The sequence below is a fragment of the Malaclemys terrapin genome, chromosome 1, assembly GCF_027887155.1.
Source record: "Malaclemys terrapin pileata isolate rMalTer1 chromosome 1, rMalTer1.hap1, whole genome shotgun sequence".
In the NCBI taxonomy this organism is placed as follows: Eukaryota; Metazoa; Chordata; order Testudines; family Emydidae; genus Malaclemys; species Malaclemys terrapin.
In genome coordinates this window covers 212,599,270-212,622,093 of record NC_071505.1, presented here as the reverse complement: position 1 = coordinate 212,622,093, position 22,824 = coordinate 212,599,270, and the positions used below count along the sequence as shown (strand labels likewise).

General features: G+C 42.8%; 1 protein-coding gene across 1 annotated transcript in view; it reads left to right on the top strand.

Annotated features, from left to right (window-relative positions):
- The window catches only part of SMS (spermine synthase), a 68,483-nt gene that overhangs the window by 606 nt on the left and 45,053 nt on the right, over window positions 1–22,824 (top strand). The window lies entirely within an intron of this gene.

Sequence of the window (22,824 nt, the reverse complement as noted above, 5' to 3'; positions counted from 1 at the left end):
TGCAGAGCTCCCTGTCCTTTATATATGCAATTGCCCTCGCCCTTCAGGCGTGCAGGTTCCCCTTGCCCCGTGTCTCCCCGTACATGCGGAGCTCCCCCGCCTCTCCCCAGGCATGCAGATACGTCCGCCTCTCCGGGCGCGCAGCTCCCCTCGTGCCTCGCCATGCAACCCCTTTCCTGTCCGTCTCTGCACAATTCATCTCCCCGACCCGTAGGGAAAAAAATACAAAGTCCGCTCGGCATCGGCAGCCAGCCTCGCAACGCACCTAGTGCAACTCTGCTTCGCCAGCCTAGAGTGTTAATGCAAGTGTTAGTGCAAATAAGTGGATTGTCACTTAAAATTGTGTGCGTCTGGGGGAAGGATGTTGCTTCTATTAAGCATTTTCTTTGCCGCGTGCGTGACCTTTTTCTGTCCCTTGGCTGGGTGACTTTCTCTTGGCGAGATTATTTTTATTTTTCTGCGTTTATCCTGGTGGGAAATGGGATCTGGCCAAGGTAATGCTTGGCCTAGTGTGGAAGTAAAGCGAGGCAAAATGAAGTATTTGTGTTTGGGAGGGTTGGAGGGAAATACAACAATATGATATAGAGAGAGGAAACAAGGAAGTGCCCGGATTGGATTTTCGGAGACCTGGTTTGGAAATGTACATTGTCGGCCTCTTGCAAATGACAGGGGTAGCTAAGCTAGAAAAGACTCAAGTTTTGTTTTTAATTGTTTATCCCTTTGTTATGGTGCTATAGGAAGGGAGTTGGTGGGGGTGTGCATTCATGGCTTACATGCTGTGATTTAGCATGATGACTTCGGTCTGTGGGGTTGACTTATGTATGTACTTGTCTGTTGGACCATATGAACTGGAACCATAAACTCACTGAACATTATAGCTCACCAAATGAGGGTCAATCCATCCTCATCATTGTATCCATTGATGATACTACCTGAATGTAGCCATTATATGAACAACATACTCTCTTATCTCAATATCTGTACTTTGACCCGTTAACCTTTGATCCCTCAATCGGGGATACTGCCGATTATGTATTCCTCCTTAGCCATCAAATCTTAAATTCGCACCCCTTGATAATCTGTATGTTATTCCCTGATAACCAGAAACTTCTACACTTAAACTCTGTACCGTTCACTTTTTAAAAAACATCTTAATAAAATGTTTAAATCTGTTCTTATTAAAAACTAGATATTTTTGATAAAAACCTCCTATCCATATTAGGCTTTCTGAGGTTGCCTGGGGAGGAGACATTACTGTAAAATGGGATGTTCTGAAAATTTGACCTGTGGCATTTCATTATGTAGTCTGTTATGACTTGTCAGTGAAATGCTAAAAGTAGCATTTTTCTCTTATTTAAAATGGGGTAACAGGAAATGACCTGCTGATTTTTTTCTGGGTCAAAACAAAGTAGAGGGCCACATATCCAACATAATTTATTATAATTTTGTAAGCTATTCCTGAATTTCTTATCAGATGATGGTGTGCAGAATTCCTGGCAGTAAGTAGTGATAAAAGTGAGCCTGGGATCAGATTTTAACTACTGACTACAGCCACAGACTGGTCAGTTTCAGGATGGGGAGGCAGGTTCCAGCCAAAACTCAATAAAAGTATTAACTTCATTTGGTAAACTAGGTGGGTGATATATTTCACTTATGGAGAGCGTTGTAGTAAACTTTGAGTGCCAATCAAAGTCTGTAGATTGAAATTGATAGCTTTGTAAGGAGGCAAGTAAACACTTGATTACCTTGCTAGTTATTAATTACTCTGACAATATTTATTTTAAATAATTTTTTTTTAGTTGTTGAATGCACCCTTTTTTACTCCTGGGGGAATTCTGTGCTACTGCGCATGCGCATAATTTATGTCCCTTGCAGTTTTCTTTGCTTCCCTGCAGAAAAATGACTTTCTGACGGGAAAGCAAATGGAAGCCACAAGTGCGGTCATGTGACGCTCCCCAGAAGTATGTTGCGGGGCAGCCGCCAGAGAGGTAGGGGTAGGGGGTGGGGCTGGGGAAGACCTGGCTGGTGGCTTCTATCCTGCGCTGGACTCAGCTGCTAATCCCAGCTGGGCTGGGGAGGATAGGACTCCCTCTTCCCCTGCACTGCATCCAGGGCTGGGTAAGACCCACCCCCAGATTTCTCCCCCAGCTACAGGAAGCTCTGCACACTTACCCTCACCCCCCACTTCCTGCATCCATTGCTAGGGGAGGAGGTATCCATGTACAGGGAGCTGCTCCCCCGTCCACCCAACCCCCATGCATCCAGATCCCCTTGTACCCAGACCCTCTCGCTGAGCCTCACTCCCTGACTTGGAACCCCCCTGATGAGTCCACTCCCCCTGCACCTGGACCACCCCAACGAGCCACCCGCACCCAGATCCCCACATCACTGAGCCCCAGCCAGTTGCACCTGAATCTCCACTCCAATGAGCCCCACTCCCCCAGCATCTGGACCCCTCACTTAGCCCCCCACATCCAGACGCCCCTGTCAAGCTCTATATCACCCCACACCCAGACCCCCAACCACATTCAGCTGGACCCCCCTGCAGAGTCCCATTACCTTTGCCCCCACAACCCCCTCCACCCACCAACAAGCCCCTGTGCGTCCAGATCCCCCACACACCCGGATCCCTGAGCTGCCTGCACTCAGATTGCCCCACACAGAACCCCCTCAACCCACACTTGGATCCCCCCACACTAAGCCTCTCCATGCTTGGATCCTGCCTGCCCACACCTAGTGCACCTGGCATGGAGGGGCAGGGTCCTGGGGTGTTTCTGGGGCAGGCCCAGTCCTTGAGCTGTGTGTGGATTGAGTGCAGCCTCACTGCTGAGTCTGTGTGTGTGTGGGGGGGGGGGGGGGGGGAAGGCTGCACAGTGATCTCTGTGCGGTCAATGGCCTGTGCTCCCCAATGCCACGCTGAAGTCGCTACATTTATTTGACAGATATAATTTGCAGAATTTTGCACTGAGTTTTTATTTTTTTGGTGCAGAATGCCCCCAGGAGTACTTTTTCCAGGCTGTTTGGGTTGGGGACAGTGTTAAACAAATCCTCTTTGGGAATTCTGTTTCAGTGAAGATATCATAGATTCTAGAAGCTTCATTGCAATCCATAGCATTTTTGACAGTGCAGGATAATACATTTTTAGTGAACCATCAAGATATCACAGAAGGGAAAATAATTGTAAAAGTTTGTGTACTTAACAACATAGTCTGTCCTTAATACTTTTCTATGCCTGCCCCCTCCCCCGTCTATGCCTGCCCCCCCCCCCCATTAACGGGGGCAATGTTTTCAGGTGTTACATCTGCCTTATTGTGTCTTTAAAATCCTACTTTCCTATTGTTTTTACAACACTTTTCTCTTTTTAGTTAGTGTGTGTGAAGTACACACCTTAACAACAAAAGGGGAAGTTGACTAAACAGGGAAGAGTTGTCCAATACATAAGTGAATGAAGAAAACTACTTTTACTCTTGTGTGTTTCTGCAACAACAGTAGGTTAATAGTCTTTGGAGAAAGAACAGGAGTACTTGTTATGCATCCGAAGAAGTGGACTGTAGTCCACGAAAGCTTATGCTCTAATAAATTTGTTAGTCTCTAAGGTGCCACAAGTACTCCTGTTCTTTTTGCGGATACAGACTAACACAGCTGCTACTCTGAAACCAGTCTTTGGAGAGGAGTGAGTCTCTTTTCCCCAGATGACAGTGTCCTCAACTCAAGTTGTGTTTTTTTTTTTTTTTTTATATTGAATTTCACCTCTAATATAGTTGTGGCCCAAAACAAAATATTGGTATGATTTCTGTAATGAAACTAGTACATATAATCTATAGAAATAAGTTGGATATAAAGGCTGAATCAAAGGTTATTAACTAGCTTGTTTTTTATCTCCTATATGGGCAATACAATTTTTGAACAGAAAAATAACAGCTGCAGCTAGCAGTGTTGCAGGGTGATGGTAATGTGCTCTGGAATGTCATGAAACTACTAACAAACTGTTGATGTATCTTTAAACTGTTTTTGTTTGTTAGAGTAATGTGCGTTATCTGTACGCCTTACATTGCTCTGCTATCGGACAGCAACTGGAGAGTCTTGTTTTTAGTATATAACTTTTCAAGTGTCTCCTACTCCCAAATATATCATTCCAGGCTATTGAATGATATTGTGGTTTAGGAAATGTTAATGTATAGTAATATATTCAGTCTTTAAAATCATGACTCTCTCTGAATGGACAGTTTATATAAAAGTAAGAAGACGGTGTGATACCTAATTATATCTAGTAACCGCGTGATACCTAATTATATCTAGTACTTGCAGTAGCTGAAATCTACCTAGACAATATAAAGCAGATGATTAAAAAGTATACTTAGGCTTCTTTCCTCTGGATACAAGCTAGACTGGGCTTTTTTATAGCAGCCTGTGAGGGATTTAGGCATTGCAGCACCTACTGGAATTCCTAATCCTGAGTTAGGTAGCCAGGCCCGCTATACAATGTATGGGGAGAGAGAACCTAAGAAAGGGATTAACAAAAGCCAACATGTTCAGTGGGGAGCCACCTAAACTCAGCGTTTCCCATTTGGCTAGGGGAGGGGTATTATTGTGTAAGCTCCTCCCCTCAAAGTGTGTTAGGCAACTAACTCCAGGCCAGAGGGAGACATCTTCCTCCACTCAAGGTTCACATTTGTGAATCCTCTCATAGAATTAGGTGCCTGAACAGGGTCAGCCCTCTCTGCTTGGTGATCTCAGAACTTGGGTGACTGTGCATGTGCCTAGCTGCTGAAATGTAGGTGCCTCAGGGACTCTTAACTATGGAAACTTTGGTGCCTAAAGTGCCTGGGTGCCTACAGGATTAAGCAGTGGCCAAGAGGATTTTTATGAATTCCAATGGTATCTAAATGTTGGTATGTAAAAGATGGCATTTACAAAACTCCTGGCAGGTACTGCTTAATCCTGTAGGCACCTAAATTTCCCCCCTGTTAATTCCACCCTTAATATTTGGGAACCTAACTCCCTAAGGCATTTATGAAAATCTGATTGTGTAAGCATATGCATAACTTTACAAACTATGATTAAGCACATGTATAGATCTCCATAGGATTGGAGTCATAGAGATTTAAACAATATAAAGTACTAGCTACCTGTTGGACCAGCAGTTCACAAACTCTCTGTTGAATGAACACTTGCATTTATTTGACAGACCAGTGCTTCCTCCATCTAGCTTCTCCTGTACTTCACGGCATTGCAGAAAGACGAATCTGATCTCCATCTTTCCCACCCTTAATTTGAAATGGGAGAGGATATGATTTTGTATTTAAAACTCTTAAGTGGGAGGGGAGGGATGGAACGTTCAGTTGAAATACCTGTCAACAAGAACATGCAAAGTCTCCATCCTTCTCCCACCAACTTGCGGGATCATGACATAACAATTAGCTAGTCCTCCAGAGCCTCATCTAGGAAAAACAAGGAATTCAAGACTTTATGGTTATCTAGGCTGACTTCCTGTATAATATAAGTCTGGTAAGTCCTGGACCAGAAAAATATTCAGGCTCCCAAGTGACAGAAAACAAACCACATCCCTTGCTAAAGAGATGGCAAGAGCTATACTGTACTTGAGAGCTTTGATAGAGAACTTGGCTGTAGACCAGGTTAACTAATACAAGAACTGTGACGTTAAATATGGTGGTGTTTGAAGCTTGTTAGGGTGAGGGCCAGATGAAGTATTTTCATTTTCTTCTTGTCCCTCTATTCGGCACATCTTGGATTCTTTTCTGTACACAAATCTGTGTTTCTTGAGTGCTTTTTATGGACTTGTTCTCTGCCACACTGTCCTGTATTAGTTATTTTAAACAATTTTTTTTGTTGGGGGGGGGGAGGGAAGAGGTACTGTATTAGCATCTTAATTTCCTTTGGGGTTTTATAATTTCCTCTTCCTGTTCTTTTAATGGGTTTTTCTTTTCCTTCTTGCTGGATGAAAGACCCACAGAAACAGGAGTAAGTGTCTGTGTGGGAGGAAGAGTGAAACTAACTCTGCATAAAAAGAACAGGAGGAGTACTTGTGGCACCTTAGAGACTAACAAATTTATTAGAGCATAAGCTTTCGTGGACTACAGCCCACTTCTTCGGATGCATATCAACTCCACATAGTCATTATCACAGTAAACAAAAGGGACTTTGCCCTCTACTCTTTTGGTTATTGTAATAATGGTAGTGGTTTTTAATTAGATGTGTTGTGTGGATTTTTAAGTTGATATCCCTTTAATGCTTCCTCTTGTTAGATAATTTCAATTACATATTGTAGAAATAGATAACATTTCTTGCATCTAAAGAAACCATGATAAACTGCTCAGGGTGGTTGTGACAGGGTGCTGAGTGATAAGCACTTGATCAGCCCCTGCCACTCCAGCCTCAATCGAGGGGAATGGATTGGGGCTGGTTGCTTGTCTGCCTGGTAACGAGCAGCACCTGCCAGCCTCATTAGCCAGGGCTATAAAGGCAGGGAGGGAGGCCAGGCACAGAGGGAGGTGGGAGCCGGGAGCCTTCTGGTTTGTTGCTGGTCAGGCCTACACTTGGCAAAGCTGGCTGCGAAACCTCTATGTAGGTGGAAAGTGGTGGTGGGAAAACAACTGTAAATAAAGAACACTGGTTTTGCATCAAGCTGAGGCGTTCCTGACTGATTGAAGAGGGCAACAGGGGCCAAAACCAGAGGGGTCTAGCATGCACCCCGCTACAGTGGTAAACTGTTTCATCAGTCCAGATTTTCTGCAGTTAGCAACGGAGCTCAGCCCCAACTGCTGTGAAGAACTATGTTCCTACCTAGCCCATCTTCCTTGCCCCCAGTTGCTCTCATTCAGGAAATCTAGTCAGGTGTCATTGGTCCATTCCTCCTCTGCAGTCCAACAAACAGCCTGCCTTCATTCCAGGGTTCAGCAGCCCATTTACAACACTGAAAGTACTAGACATGACAAATACTAATCATGTTGCTTAGGCCGTGGCTACACTCGAAACTTCAAAGCGCTGCTGCAGGTACTCCACCTCCACGAGAGGATTAGCTTACAGCGCCCAGCGCTGGGGCACTTTTTACATTGGTGCTTTACAGCGCTGTAACTTGCTGCGCTCGGGGGTGTTTTTTCACTCCCCTGAGCGAGAAAGTTGCAGCGCTGTAAAGCGCCAGTGTAGCCAAGCCCTTAATGTACTTCTGGAAGGCTCTTGGATACTGTGGTTTAAGAATCTGACAAGAATACACCTCTACCCCTATATAATGCGACCTGATATAACACGAATTTGGATATAACACGGTAAAGCAGTGCTCGGGGGGGGGCTGTGCATTCCGGTGGATCAAAGCAAGTTCGATATAACGCAGTACGATTTTTTGGCTTCCGAGGACAGCGTTATATTGGGATAGAGGTGTAGTAATAGAGCTGGTGTTGTATGAACAGACATATCAAAGTCCTGAATCAAACAGCTTTGTCTGCTAGTTCTATTTAATATTTTTGGATGAAAGGGCCAGGTGACATTATGTAAAATGTGAACAATTTTGGTGTGCTAATTGCTATAACAAAATAGTGGGCCGGATCCTCAGCTGCTGCGAATAGACATGGATCTAAAGAACTCAGTGGAGGGGAGCTATTCTATCTACCAATAGAGTTGAGTTTGGAAAAACATTTTGCTTCTTAGGAAAACCTGTGTTAAACATTGATTCTTTTTTATCAGCTCTAGTTACAAGTGGCAGTCAAGAAGAAGCAAATATCTTCTATTAAATCTGTTAAGCTTGTGGAGTGGGGTGGAGCTTCATTCAAGCACACTACTACCAGGAAACTGTTTCTTGGGGCAACCAGGTGCAGAGTTTACCATGCACACAATTATTTTATAAATTTGTACTAATTAATTTACAAGTATACTGAGAGAATATTTTTTTTTTGGTCTTTGGTCAATCAGTGAATTTCAGGCACTTAGATGCATTCTCTTCCTCATGCATTGGGATTTGTAAGTAACATCCCAGGCATGTTTACATCAGTACGTTCTCCAATGTTGGTATTGGAGAACTTGAAATACTAAGTGGACTTGAAATGTTCAGTTTGTAGGCTTTCCCTTGCCATCTGCTGTTTGATCTCTTGCAGTAGGAGTTCATTAAATATCTCCCTTCTTCCCACAGCAAGATGTTAATTGGACCAAACACGAACACCATCCATATGGTCCTAAATGGGGATATGCCCATTATAAGGCTAGATGTGTAAAGCATAAAAGGATAATGCATCCGAAGAAGTGGGCTGTAGTCTACGAAAGCTTATGCTCTAATAAATTTGTTAGTCTCTAAGGTGCCACAAGTACTCCTGATCTTTTTGCGGATACAGACTAACACGGCTGCTTCTCTGAAAAAAGGATAATGTCACTCACTGGGTTAGCCCAAAATGGGACCTATCTTTTCCTTAACTGTTTGCAAAGTCTATACAAAGTTCTCTCTGTAGTTAAAAAGGCCGCCAAGTAAGAATTGGGACCCCTATAATAATGAGTGTGTGCGCGCACATGACTTTTGGGGTGGGGGAGAAATGATAAAAACATTCATACTTCAGTTTTAAAGTGTTAGTGGGCTTATTAATGCTAAGCAAATAGAGAAGGGGAAATGATTTTAAAATACCTACTATTATGATTGGAAGCCCATCAGCAGTACTTGCTACTCTGTTGGTTCTGCAACATCCGTTAGCTGCTATTTCACAGAGCATTGCTGGCATTATGAAGCTGTTGTACAAACAATAATGCTTAGCTGTAATAGGATGCTATGTAAATTGAAGTCCATTTTTTAAATGGTATACTTCAGCCTCACTCAAATTGTAGGAGAAACAATTTTTTTTCTTTTACAAGCCATGCTCTTTTTTTTATACTTTTTAGACTGTTAGTCTAAGACTAATTTAAATAAAATAAAAAATTAAATAAAATAAAAACCAAACTTGCCCAATAGTCTACTGTATTGTCTACTGTAAAAAAATTGATGACAATAATAATCTCTTGTGTTTGTATGTAAAGAGCCTATTTCCCCTATTATGATAATGATGTACTACTTGGTGATTACTCCCTGCATAGCCACGCTAATGATTCGAATGTATCTGATGGCAGAAAAGCAGACTTCTTTGAGGAAGAAACTTGATCTGAAAGGTTCTGAGACTGGTTATTTCCTTAAACTACTAGCACTAATTAGAACAGTAATTGAAAGAAATTAAAATATAATCTCCAGTCTTAAAACTCAGGATGACTTGTGTTTATTCCCCCCACCAGGGTGTGTTTGTCTCCTCCTCTTCCCCACCCCAAGACTACATTTGCAGAGCACCGGTGATGGGACTGCTAGTGTAGACAGTTGGTCATTGGCATTTTAACCACCGTGTTGCGTATTCCTGCTCTGTGGAGTTTTGGATGACACAGTGGACAAAGGGCTAGTGGGTGCCTAGGTCTAAGTATGCTCCTGCTAGGAGTGGCAGAGCTGAACCACTGGCAGAACTTTGCCAAAACAGCCTAGCGTAGATACTGCTGATGTTTTTCCATGGCATCTGCAGTCTGTGTCAGGACTGTGGAGAAGATGTTACAATCTACAGTCACTTGCATGGAGTGCTTGACTCATAAGTACTGCTTGCTTACAAAAGGTTGGCTAATGCTGGTGGGGTGGGGGGAAGGGAGGATGGGAAGGGTGCACTACTGTTGCAGTCATCCCAGTGTGAACTACAGTAGTGCAATTCTCCGGCATAGATGCAGCTAGAAAGAAACTGAGTTGTATTCAGTTTCACTCATTGCAGGGATAACTTCCTGTGGTGCAATAGAGCAGGAGTGAATTCTCCTACAGGCTTGAGAGCCAGTGTTTTAGTCTGCTGTTTCTATACTCTCCTCCAGGATTGGCCTTCCAAGGAGTTGCTGAAAGTATGTGTGAAACTTGATTTCAGATTACAGGCACTCTGTTTTTGTCTTGACTTGTTTTTGTTTGCTAACTATGAGTATGTTTACACTGCAACTCCCCTCTGCCCCTCAAGTAGCGAGTCTCAGGCCTGGTCTACACTAGGAGGTTGTGTCGAATTTAGCAGTGTTATTTCGAATTAACCCTGCACCCGTCCACACAACGAAGCTATTTAGTTCGACATAGAGGTCTCTTTAAATCGATTTCTGTACTCCTCCCCGATGAGGGGAGTAGTGCTAAATTTGACATGGCCATGTCGAATTAGGGTTAGTGTGGATGGAATTCGACGCTAATAGCTCCAGGAGCTATCCCACAGTGCACCACTCTGTTGACGCTCTGGACAGCAGTCTGAGCTCGGATGCTCTGACCAGCCACACAGGAAAAGCCCCGGGAAAATTTGAATTCCTTTTCCTGTCTGGCCAGTTTGAATCTCATTTCCTGTTTGGACATCGTGGCGAGCTCAGCAGCACTGGCAACGATGCAGAGCTCTCCAGCAGAAGTGACCATGCAATCGCTGAATAGAAAGAGGGCCCCAGCATGGACTGATCGGAAAGTCTTGGATCTGATCGCTGTGTGGGGTGATGAGTCCGTGCTTTCAGAGCTGCGATTGAAAAGACAGAATGCAAAGATCCCAAAGCCATGACAGAGAGAGAATACGGCCAGGATGCAATGCAGTGCCGCGTGAAAATTAAGGAGCTGAGACAAGCGTACCAGAAGACCAAAGAGTCAAACGGACGCTCCGGATCCCAGTCCCAGACATGCCGTTTCTACGAGGCATTGCATTCCATTTTAGGTGCGGCCGCCACCACTACCCCACCACTGTCCGTGGACTCTGACGATGGGGTATTGTCGACGGCCGCTTCCTCGGAGCTGTTCGCGGACGGGGAAGATGAGGAAGGAGATGAGGAGGACAAGGCAGTCGACAGTGCTTTCAACGCTGATTTCCCCGACAGCCAGGATCTCTTCATCACCCTCACGGAGATCCCCTACCAACCCTCCCAAGGCGGTAACCCGGACCGTGAATCAGGGGAAACATCAGTAGGTAAGTGTTTTAAACATTTATTTTGAATAGAATAGGCATGGTATGTTAGCGATGGGTTTTTAATGATTAGTTTGCCCTGGGCGCTTAACTTTTTAGTCCTTGCCACTGCAGCTATTGGAAAAGACTATTAACATGTCTGGGGATAGAGTAGAAATCCTCCTGGGACATCTCCACGAAGCTCTCCTGGAGGTAGGGTGAAAGCCTTTGCATCAGGTTCCTGGGGAGAGCGGCCTCATTGCCTCCTCCATGGTAGGAAACTTTTCCATGCCAGGCTAGCAGCAGGTACTCCGGTATCATTGCCTGGCAAAGCATGGCGGCATACGGCCCTGGTGTTTGCTGGCATTCACGCAACATGCGGTCTTTCTCTGCCTCCGTAATCCTCATCAGAGTGATATCACTCATGGTGACCTGCTTTGAATTAGGGGAATTTTAATATGGGTACTGATTGCCTGTTCCTTTAAATAACTGTAACCAGCGGTTTACAGCCACACGATAGGGGCGGGGAGGCGAACCGTTCCTGCTGAGCGGTTTGCGTGCAGCGTGCAGGGATCTTTCCCGGGGACAGCCGCGACGGGGGTGGGACAGGGGTAGAGTTCATGCCGGCCGGATCGCCGGCAGCAGGAACTGGCCAACGCTAGGAGCATTGCTTGGAACATGAAAGGAGGGCACTGCTGTAAATTAAGCTTTAAGCAGCCAAAAGTCTATGGCTTACCATGGCCGGCTGCTAGCAGAATTCCGTTGTCCGGCCCCGCTTGTGTGATCTGTACAGCAAGACTCCAGGTGAAAACAGAAAATTCGACCTTGTACTGAGTGCATATGTGATAGGTACTGTGCATGGTCTTGTTCACAGATAGAGACTATATTCATTGTTTGCAAAAATGTATCTTTTTGAGGAATTCACTCCCTTTTTCCCATCCCACAGCTGCGAGTGTCTCCCGAGCTACCCCAGCATCCCCCTCCCAGAGGCTGGCGCAGATCAAGCACCGAAAGAAAAGGACACGGGACGAGATGTTCTCAGACTTACGGTCTGTTCCGAGCTGAGGCGGCACAGCAGACCCAGGGGAGGAAGAACATGTCGCAATACCAGCGATCACACAGCGAATGGGAGGACAGGTGGCGGCAGGAAGACCAGCAGGCGACTCAAACGCTGCTTGGACTAATGAGGGAGCAAACGGACACGCTCCGGCGCCTTGTAGATGTTCTTCAGGACCGGAGGCAGGAGGACAGAGCCCCTCTGCAGTCTATCTCTAACCACCCTCCCCTGCCACAAAGTCCCATCCCCCCCTCACCCAAAGTCCCAAGAAGGAGGGGCGGCAGGGGCTGTGAAAACAGTCACTCTACCCCTGCTGACTGCTCAAATTGCAGAAGGCTCTCATTCCCAAAGATTTGATATGTCCTTTCCTTCCCTCCAAATGCACCTCACCCAAGCCCCCGTCCCAGTTTCATCCCCTAACTGTGTAGTTATTAATAAAAAATACGTTTCTGTTAATTACTGTTTCCGTCATGTTCTTTTAGAGGACAGTGTGTTTGAAGGGGGGGGAAGGGGGCTGGTAATTGGAGAGGACAGTCACCTTTACCAGGGTACAGACATGGGGGCAGGTTCAGCAGAAGGTCACACACACATTGCAGTCACTAGGCACACTGGTCAGTCTGGGAGGTGGTTTTCATGTTCTGTGTGGGGGGGCTATGTGAGTTTGTGGCGGGGGAGGGCGGTTACAGATCTTGTGCAGCGGTCCTTAGCCTGATTTCCTTTTTTTTTTTTTTTTTTTTTTTTTTAAGCACACATTTCTTTGCTCAACCTGCCTCTTCTGCTGCTTTCTTCTTCTTCTTTATCCTTTCTTTTATTTCCTTTACCCTAAATAAACAGGAACAAATGAAAACTCTGACCTTGAATCTGTTATGGTCTGCTTAGCAAGTGTTTGGCGTGTGAACCTCAGCTTGCTGATATCGGCGTGCAACTCCTGACTATGCCGGAATGTTTTCTCGAGGCATCCAGAACTGTAGGTTGCAGCGTAACCCCTCTGCCTCAGTGTGAAACAGAGATGCTGGTGCTAAACTCAGTAGGCCATGCTATGCTCCTTATTTATATCTGTATAACCCTCTTGTGTACAATGGGGTTGTACCAAGGTAGCTGGGTGGCACACAGAATGACAATCATTCTATTCAAAGTACAAAAAGGATTAGAATCCAGCTCCCCTTTTTGCTGTGTTGGCATTGCAATACAAAGAATACTAGAAATCAATAAAAACTTGAGTAGACACGTAGTAGATATGCTGAATGAGGTGCCTTTTCACATGTTACATTCTGAAAAGTGACGACTGCTTTAAGCAGAGTGGATACAAATCAGTTAACAGATTTTGTATTTAAATACATTTTTCTTTTTAAAAATAAACCTGTCAAATTAAACTTGAAATTATGACAACTTACATTAATGCCTACGTTTAATTTAATCTTTTAACCATTTAAATAAATATGCGTTAGATGCTAAGGAGGGGAAAAGTACTTTCAATTTCTGTTGGACAGAAAATCTTTTGCCTCTGGCTGCAAAAGCACCACCTTCCAGGCTTCCGCAGTCCTCGTTCTCTCTGTACAGGTAGTGATAGGCACACACCAACACCCGAATCCTTGGAGCGATCTCTGCCGTGTTCAGTCCCGTATCCACTGGACACTCTACACAGTTACCAGATCTGCCAATCACAAAGGAACAGCACTTGCCAGGTTGTTAGTTTCAGCTCAGGATCAGCATTTTGCTTAACATCACAGTTAGATAGATGTATATTGAAAACCAGAATAAATTTATTATCGAAGATTCAAGTAATAGTAAGAATAGTGGAAAGAAATGCCTTCATCTTAAACAAAATCATTAGATTCTTTCTAGAAACTAAATTCAACTAAAAGGTTAACCTCCTGTCAAAGGACGCTTATCTCACCCAAAGTCTTGTGCAGCCAAGATTGGCTGAGACCCCCTACTCTCATGAATGCAAACATGCTGACTGTTTATTTCATAGGTGCAGAATACCAGGTTATCTTCTTTGCCATCTAGAAATACCCCCCCAAAGTTTCATTGTCTTTACTCCTAGACAGGATAACTCTCCAATGTTTTTTTTTTCCTGCAGGCTCCTTTCCTGTTGACATTCTTTGTTAACATTTGACTTTGTATGTAAATTGGCAACCATTGTGTTAGCTAACAATGCTTAATTTATATCCCGACAGAGAGATGCACATTTCTTACCTCCTGTCTGGAGGAACTTGTCTGAGGCATGTCACCTTTTGATGACCTATTTTTTACCTTATGTGCTTAAGAACATAATTTTCTGGTACAGATACATAAGTCTTTGCATAATACATGTACATACATTTCACAATGACATTTATGACCAGTGTGATACTGGCTTTCATTTGAAACCTCACATGACATGCTTTGGCGAACTAGAATGTGCACACCAGATTTGAGATTTGTGTAACCCCTCTCTACACCCATTTCAGTTGACTTTAAGAGGTTCTTGGGTCACATGCATATTCCAACAGTAATAAAAAAATCTGAATAAATGTATACTTAAACTATATAACTACTTAAATGTGTATAGATAGTGCCTCCTCTTAGTTAACAACAACAAAAAAAAAAGTACCGAATTTTGGTACTTGGTTGCATATCAATGAGTTTTAATTGTTATATCAGCCAATGAGAATGAACCAGTACTTATTTCCCTAAACAAAATACGATTGCAGAGTGAGATTAAAATCGAAGTGCCTTAAATCATTATTAAAATCAGCAAGCAGGAAACCTTGTTTTCATCACTGATGTTAATCAATTCATCCTGGCTTTAAGTAATTATATAATAGTACAGTAAAGTCCTTGGTCTTGCCCTTAGGTACCCTGTATCTTGGAAATGGAATTAAGTAGTTAATCTTGCAGTATTTTATTTTCCAAGACACACAGGTTGACAGTACAGTGGCGTGACTTGAATACTCAATTACCAGTGCTTGAAAAAGTTATTGGATGCCTACTAGCAGAAGGCCTGAATCTGATAGTCAAAGGTAGATATGAAAGATGAGGGAAGCTCAACAGGCGTATATGGGGGATCAATAACATTCGAACAAGGCCAGAACCCCTGCTACCTTGGATTCTGGGTAGGGGGAGGTGCTTGAGGCTTCATCTCTCAGCGTCTGGGTAATAGGTGTTTGAAACTCAATCCTTCCCTAGCTGCTGGAGGAAAGCAGCTTTTTGTCTTGCATTGCCTCATAGCTGCTGAAAGAATGGATGGAGGGTTTCTGTTATTGAATCCCTCTCTCACAACTGTTAGTTGCAAGGGAGAGATCGTGGGTCTCTGCTAGTGTATTATTTCCCCCTCCCTCCCTTGTGAAGAGATAAGTCTGCACCAGGCTATTCTTTCTTCCCCTGCCTCTCTTTTACTGGGACATATCCAGTGTCTGCCTATGATGCTGCTGGGTTGCTTTCCCAAGGATCAGTAGCTTGAAACTGATGTGATTCTTGATAATGTCACAGGTGTCAGTAGGGTTCTGAATAGCAGCAGGGAAACTGGTCAGTCTCATTTAATTTCACTCTGCTGCTACTTGGCAAACTTAAGGATGGCAAAAGGGACTGGAGCCTATCTGTGAGCCCAGAAAACACATTGCTTTGTCTTACATTTGGATAGTTTATCATTTTAGCCAGAAGGACTAGTAAACTTTTTTTAATGAAAGATTAGATTCTGTAGAAATGGCTGGCTTAAGACCTCACGCTTGCCGGGAAAAGCTTTCCATTTACCATTGCTGAGTAGTTTTTGCATAGTGGTGTGGTGTGTTCAACCCAGGCCTTGCTTGAAGAACAGGTCTACATGCAAACTGTTGCTGAAAAAAACAATCAGTTGTTCTAATTACAGCTGGTTGGGTGGCAAAACAGCCCTTTCTTTATTTCTGTCAATATCAAACTTTTGGAAAATCTCTATTTTTATTTGCACCCTTTTGTTTTGGTGCAAGTCTCTGTGAGCATTGTCTATGAAAGAAGTGGTATGTCACTGTGCCAGTGCGCATGCTATCTTGCAAGAAGTATATCTTTCATGGAATCAGCATGCCAAATTCTGACAGGCATGATTAGTGTCTTTTCCCTCTTGGCTAAACTAAGCAAAACCATAAAATACACCTCTACCCCGATATAGCGTTATATCTGAATTCGTGTTCTATCGGGTCATGTTATATCGGGGTAGAGGGGTACTTAAGACAATAAGAAACAACTTGTGTGTGTATGTGTGTGTGTGTGTGTGTTTTAATTGCATTAGGGCAACTGTTAAGTAGGAGGAGTCAAAAATAGAAAAGGGATGGAGCGGGGGTCATTGAATTCCAATGAGCAAGGAATATTATTTGTACTGTACACAAGCCAGGAAAAGTACTTCTCATATTGAGGAAATGTAGTTAGGTTCTGTGAGTCAAGCAACTGTTTTGGAGATCAATTTATCATCTCTGACAAGTGAGGCTAAAGCATGTTTATGCAACTAAAAATCAAAGCAGATACTGAAGGTGTGACCTTTGTTTGTGTTTCAAACTTTGAAACAAATGGCCCTCCCTTCCCAAATAGCTTAAATCTCAACCACCCTGAAAGTATTTTAAATCTGGCTTTGCTAGATCCTGAACTGGCTGTAGGATAGGCAGACTTTTATTGGGATGAAGATTTTTCTAGTGATGACCAGTTACAAAAAACATCCTGTGGGCTGGTGACTCTTGGGTCTGATTTGATTTGTCTGTCTATGCTGGCCCTGATCCTTCAAGGAGCACTGTAATGGTGAACTCTAATGCCCACTCAGAGCGGCCTTGCGGGATCATGGCTTAAGATGGTTAAACTCCTCAAGGCAGGGAGCATGTCTTCCTTGTGTCCTCATGAGCTCCCAGTGCTTAGCAAATAAAAACATGGGTGGGACTTCAGATGAGCAGGAGTCCAGAGGCCAATAAATACACCCCATACAAAAGGAAAAGGTGTTTTTTTTTTTTTTTTTTTTTTTTTTAAGTATTTAATGCCAAAATTGAGACATTTTGTAGCCAAATAGACCAACTCAAAGCAAGGTTTAGGCAGATTATGTCTAAGCCACATAGTAAAAACACCAGCACCTTGTCTAAGCGAGTGTTCCCACTGTTAGAGTTGCACCAGTGGTCTCAAGCATAGGTCCCTACCCCCACCTCCCGTAGACAAAATGCCTAGATTTAAGTACATTATTTGGGCACTGCAGTACTATTTCCCATGTTTTAAATAACACCAATAGTACACTAGATGGTTTGACTTGGTATTCCGTCGACCTAGCACTGTCTACATGGGGATTTAGGTCAGCATAGCAACACCGCTCATGGGCATGCATTTTTCACACCCCTGAGCGACCTAGGTTATGCCGACCTAATTTTCTAGTGTAGATCATGCCTAAGTCTCCTCATGTTTATTTGCAACTCTGGCTTTCTCTGTCGTACGTTATCCAGTTTAGCTTCTAAACTTGTTGGGGCAGTGACCATATCTCTCATCTGTAAAGAGCCATGCAAACTATGGTACTATATAACCAATGCTTATACAGCTATGCGATTGTTAAGAATGGGAAGTAAAAAATGGGCTATCCAATTGAAACTTTAGATAGGCAGAATGGAATTTCCTCAGGATACTGGGATTATGGTTTCTAACAGACTTCACATTCTGCTTTTACTGTGTTTAATTATAGGCTATGATGTGGGGGGCTGGCTACCAGTTTCTCAGTACACAGTCATGACTTGTATAGGTTTGAAACATTTTAATCCATGATAACTGTTCTTGTGGCAAAAGTTTGCCATTCATCTTGTTTAAAATGAAGTTTTTGTCTTTGAAGCCAGACAGAAATATGTCCTTTAGTGTCCTTTTTAAAGACTGAGTAAATACATCCTGCCATGTCACTTTATCAATTCTCTCAGAGCCGAAGTCATTAGATGCAGTTGGTGCAGAACTTCAAGCGATTAGATGTCTCACAAAACTAATGCCACTGTGAACATACACATTTTTAATTATTATCAAGACTTTCACCCATGTTTTAGAGCAGTGTCCTCTAACTTTTGTATCTAGCACAATGGGACTCTGATACTGATTGGGATTCCTGGATGCTACTCTAATACCAGTAATTATTAACAGTTTTTTAATTCTATAATCTGAGAATTGGGACTATAAATGTGCTTTAAAGGGACATCAATTTATACATCACATTGGATTTTTTTAACTGACCCTTTACAGTTTACTTCATGCATCTGACAACCCCTTAAGGTATTTGCAATGTGAGCAAAGGCAGAGTGTAGCAACTAAACAGTCATGCTTTGTTTTGTTTTACATTTACTGATTTCTAAATTTTCACAACTGTCCACTCATTTGTATATCTTGGAGGGGAGGGAAAGGGAGGGAGAGACTTTTTTTTTTATTTTAAATGTTATTTCAGTTGACAAAAATTATCAGGGAATTCAGGCACACAGTTGCTCCAGATCTCCTCCTAACAGCATGGCTTGCAGCCACATTTTTAAAAAGAGACAAGGTTTCTCTTATACTCGCCTTCCTGTGTGAATACAAAGAGAAAAGTGAACATCTTCCTTACTAGGATTCAAGAAAAAAAGACAACTACTTGAGTATCTGTAATATAATGGAATGCAAATAGACTAGATCCGTAACTATGGTGAATCTTGTCCATGTTCATTGTGTTGAATTGATGGCAGTGGTCCCAGTCCGGTAGCTCCTACTCATTTGTATCATATTGGCCTTGTAGCTGGAACTCATCAAAGCATTTTTGTTTCAATACACATGAAAGAATAAAATCGTGCTTGCATCTCATAACTATATTCAGTTTGCACTGCTTGTGAGAATTAAACTTAGCAAAAACTTTAGTCACTAAGGCCTTGTCTACACTGCCACTTTACAGCTCTGCAACTTTCTCGCACAGGGGTGTGAAAAAGCACCCCCATGAGCACTGCAAGTTACAGCTCTATAAAGTGGTAGCGTAGACAGTGCACCAACTCTGGGAGCTAGTCCCCTCGTGGGGGTGGTTTTTTTACAGCACTGGGAGAGCTCTCTCCCAGTGCTGGTGCCGCGACTACACAGCCAAGTTAAAGCACTGCCGCGGCAGCGCTTTAATGTTGCTAGTGAAGACATACCCTTAGGAAAGCTGATGTTGCTCTGAATTCCCACAAGTAGCAAAAGTTTCAGAGCTAAGGTGCAGTTTTTACACAGGCCTGGTTTGCAGTAAAAAATTAGGTTGACCAAACTACATCACTCGTGCGGAAAAAAAATAATCCATGTTTCTGAGCCGTGTAGTTAAGCCAACCTAACCCCTGGTATAGGCAGTGCTAGGTTGATGAAAGAATTATTTCATTGACCTAGCTACTGTGCCTCAGGGAGGTGGATTAACTATGCTCACAGGGAAATCCCTCCCATTGGCATAGGTAGTGTCTACACTGAAGCACTGTAGCAGCGCAGCTGTGCCGCTGTAGCATTTCAAGTGCACACAAGCCTTTAGTCACTTTTCAAAGTAGAATAGCAGTTCAACGTTAACTGGCAAAAAGTAAAAGTTCTCTCTTCTTGGCTTATGATATGTAAATAAGATCTGACCCAAATTATAATCCTCCCAACCCCCCAAAGTAATTAACTTCTTTTTCGGTGACTTGGTTGGAGATATGGATAGGTAGGACTGGAGTAGAAGATTTCTCAGTTTGAAAAGTAATCTTCTGAAAGCAGTTCTCTCACCTGCAATGGCTTTATCATTTTTTTTAAAACTCAGTTTCAAACAGTGTACATAAAAATTCCTTCCTTTCTGGGTTGCTCTTGTTTTCACTGTCTTACCACATCACTCCCTAGTGGGGTGTGGTATTTTGTTTTGGTTTTTACTTTCTCCCTCTCCAGTCCACCAAGGAGTACTTCAGCAAAAACAGTGAAGTCAAGACATGCAAACATAAAAAGCAAAGAAGAAATCCTTTTAGGTCTTCTCCATGCAAAATTTCCCTTTCTTTAGCAGTCACCTTACTTTTATTACACTATCTCCTAGAAGCTCCAAGTGGGCTAAGCATTATGAGTATTAAAGAAATTCACTTTTACTCTTGGTCTGTGTACATTGTGTAGTTTCTACATTCCTATTTTGGTAGCGTAATTTTAGAACTTCACTACTACTGTGACAATCTATTAAGGAAATGTAGCCCTCTGAACCCATCTCCCATATTCTAGACGTGAGAAACCTAATAAAACAGAGCAGGTGCACAGGAAAACCCAATGTTGATCCACTTTCCTATGTACAATTGTATAATAGGTGGGTCATTTCCACCCAGCTTCATGAATATTCTGCTTATTCAGAGATATAAATCAACTTGAAATATTGGGTGGCTGCTCACATGTGGAAATTATTAAAAATTCAGTTCCCAAATGTCTTGATAGTCTTGGTACAGAGCTGTGCTTCCTGCATTCTGTGTCTGCACTGGACCTAGTGTGCATAAAACAAAGGATTTTCCTATGGTGTTTTTCTTTCAGAGAACAGAATGCTTCTAAACTTAGTATTAGGGGAGGTGTTTGTTGCCAAGGCCAGTTGTTTTTAGTGGACATATTTTCACCAACTTGAAGCAAAAAGTAGCTCAGTTGTTTGAAAGCTCATGTTAGAATGGGGTTTGTTATGCTCTTCAGTTTCTTCTTAAAAACATCTCTTCAACAAAAGCTACAATTAAAAGCTATTAATACAAGAACGAACAGCCTCCCTACACTTTAGAAAACCTGGAAGCCTAAGACTCTACTCAAAATAAGTAAATATGAGAAACATAATTAATGAATAAATTGTATTGCTGCTCTGAGAACCATCACGTTTAGAGATGAAGTCTCTTCGGAGGTGGCTGACCTCCAAAATTGCCACCTCTTTCTAAGAGTATATAAATTCTTAGTTTTATAAGCTCCGCTCCTGTAATCTGCTCAAGTGGGTGAATTTGCCCTTCCTTCCCCCCACCACAGCACTAAATTACCTGTGGGATGGGGCCAGAAATATTGCATGCTATCAGTTAAATGAAAATGTACCTCTTAATTATATGACTAATGCACTTGATTTCTGCCATTTCTTCAGCCGTACATAATCCACAGATTTATTTGCCACTTCCTAAATCAAAAGAGTGCAGTGGGGGGCCTCTGCCCTTCCCCCTGAACCCCAATTCCTGAATGTACATGTGCTGACAAATACACATGTTGGTAATACACATAGTTAGTGTCTCTATAGATATACATATTACACATAGCTAGTGTCTCATAGGGCCACACTGTTATATCATGGGATATATACAAGGTAAGAGAAAATGATAGTGTGTGGCAAAGGATCAGACTTGCTGCTATTGGAGCCATGTAACTATGGACTACAGAGCACTGGTTTTATATATTTGCAAGTTCAAACTCATGCAGCCAATGCCTTGAACTGTCACAAGTTGTCAGGCACTCAGATTGCTTTGCCCAGGCCACTTATATATTTTCATTGTGTGGAGGGTGAATACATACTAACACCCATTGGCATAAATATGTGTGCTTATACAGTAGTATTTGCATAGGTATGATGTTTCAAACTATGCATATTCAGTGTCATATCTTACATTAGGTTTATGAATTTTGCTTTGTGACTTAGTCCATGGATTTATTTAGGAAAACAGACTTCAGAACTGGAGAGGTATTAAACAGTGGGGTCTTTGTGACACTCTATACCTTGGGGATGGGGGAGGTGCTTGAAAGCCCCATATTCATAATTTTTATGTAATTGTGATATTTCATATAAAGCATGCCAGGTAAGGACTCATGGGAAGGGCTATGATCTGCTGAAAGCCATTGTTCTATCTAAATGTGTATATAATTAGCGCATATGACGTTATGAAATTTGTGTTGTATGGTTGTCAATAAAATATGCTGTGAATTGGGAAATTGCCCAGATATTAGAACCCCAGAAACAACAACAAGTGAGCTAACCAATGCCTGTAGTCCAGCAAGGGAGTTACAGATCAGTGTTTCACCTGCACAGGGCCACACCAAGGGAATTTCTCAATCTTGCCTGGTAACTTTGCTCATCAGACATACCTGGACTTGTGTTCTCCAAACACATGGAATGAGGATATAAAATAGAGGACAGAGGCCTCATGGTTTGTCCTGCATCTTCCCCCCACTACGCTGAAGGCAACAAGAACGCTGGAGCTGAGGAGACTAGTCCCCAGACTAACAGGAAGAGCCTGCATATGTAAGATTGTAACCAACCTGCAGTATCCAGTGGGGTGAGAAAAACTGCTTAGTCCAGATTGCCTAGTCTAATAAAGTTGAGAATTTAGACTGCGTGTTTATCTTTTATTTTCCTTAGGCAAAAGTCAGAGTAGTTACCAATCACTTAACACTTAAAATCCATCTTTTGTAATCAATAAACTTATTCTAATGTTTGTCCTTATCAGTGAGTTTGACTGAAGTGCTTGGTAAATCTGCTCAGGTTACAAAGGCTTGCGTATGTCCACTTTCCTTTGATGAAGTAGTGAACCAATTAATAAACTTGCATTGCTCCAGATAGGGTCTTGAGCAGTTCAAGATGGTATATTCCCTAGGGTACAAGGCTAGGAGTGGGGGGGATTTGGCTGGTGCCTTTCTCTTGTGATTCATGAGTGGCTCTGGGAGCATTCATGCAATCTAGCTGGGTGTGGGGCTCCACATGCAATTGTACTGAGTGGTAACAGCACATGGAGGAGTTTGCTGCTTGTCACCAGTAAGTAGGGTGACCAGACAGCAAATGTGAAAAACTGGGACAGGGGGCGAGGGGGTAATAGGAGCCTATATAAGAAAAAGACCACAAAATAGGGACTGTCCCTACAAAATAGGGACATC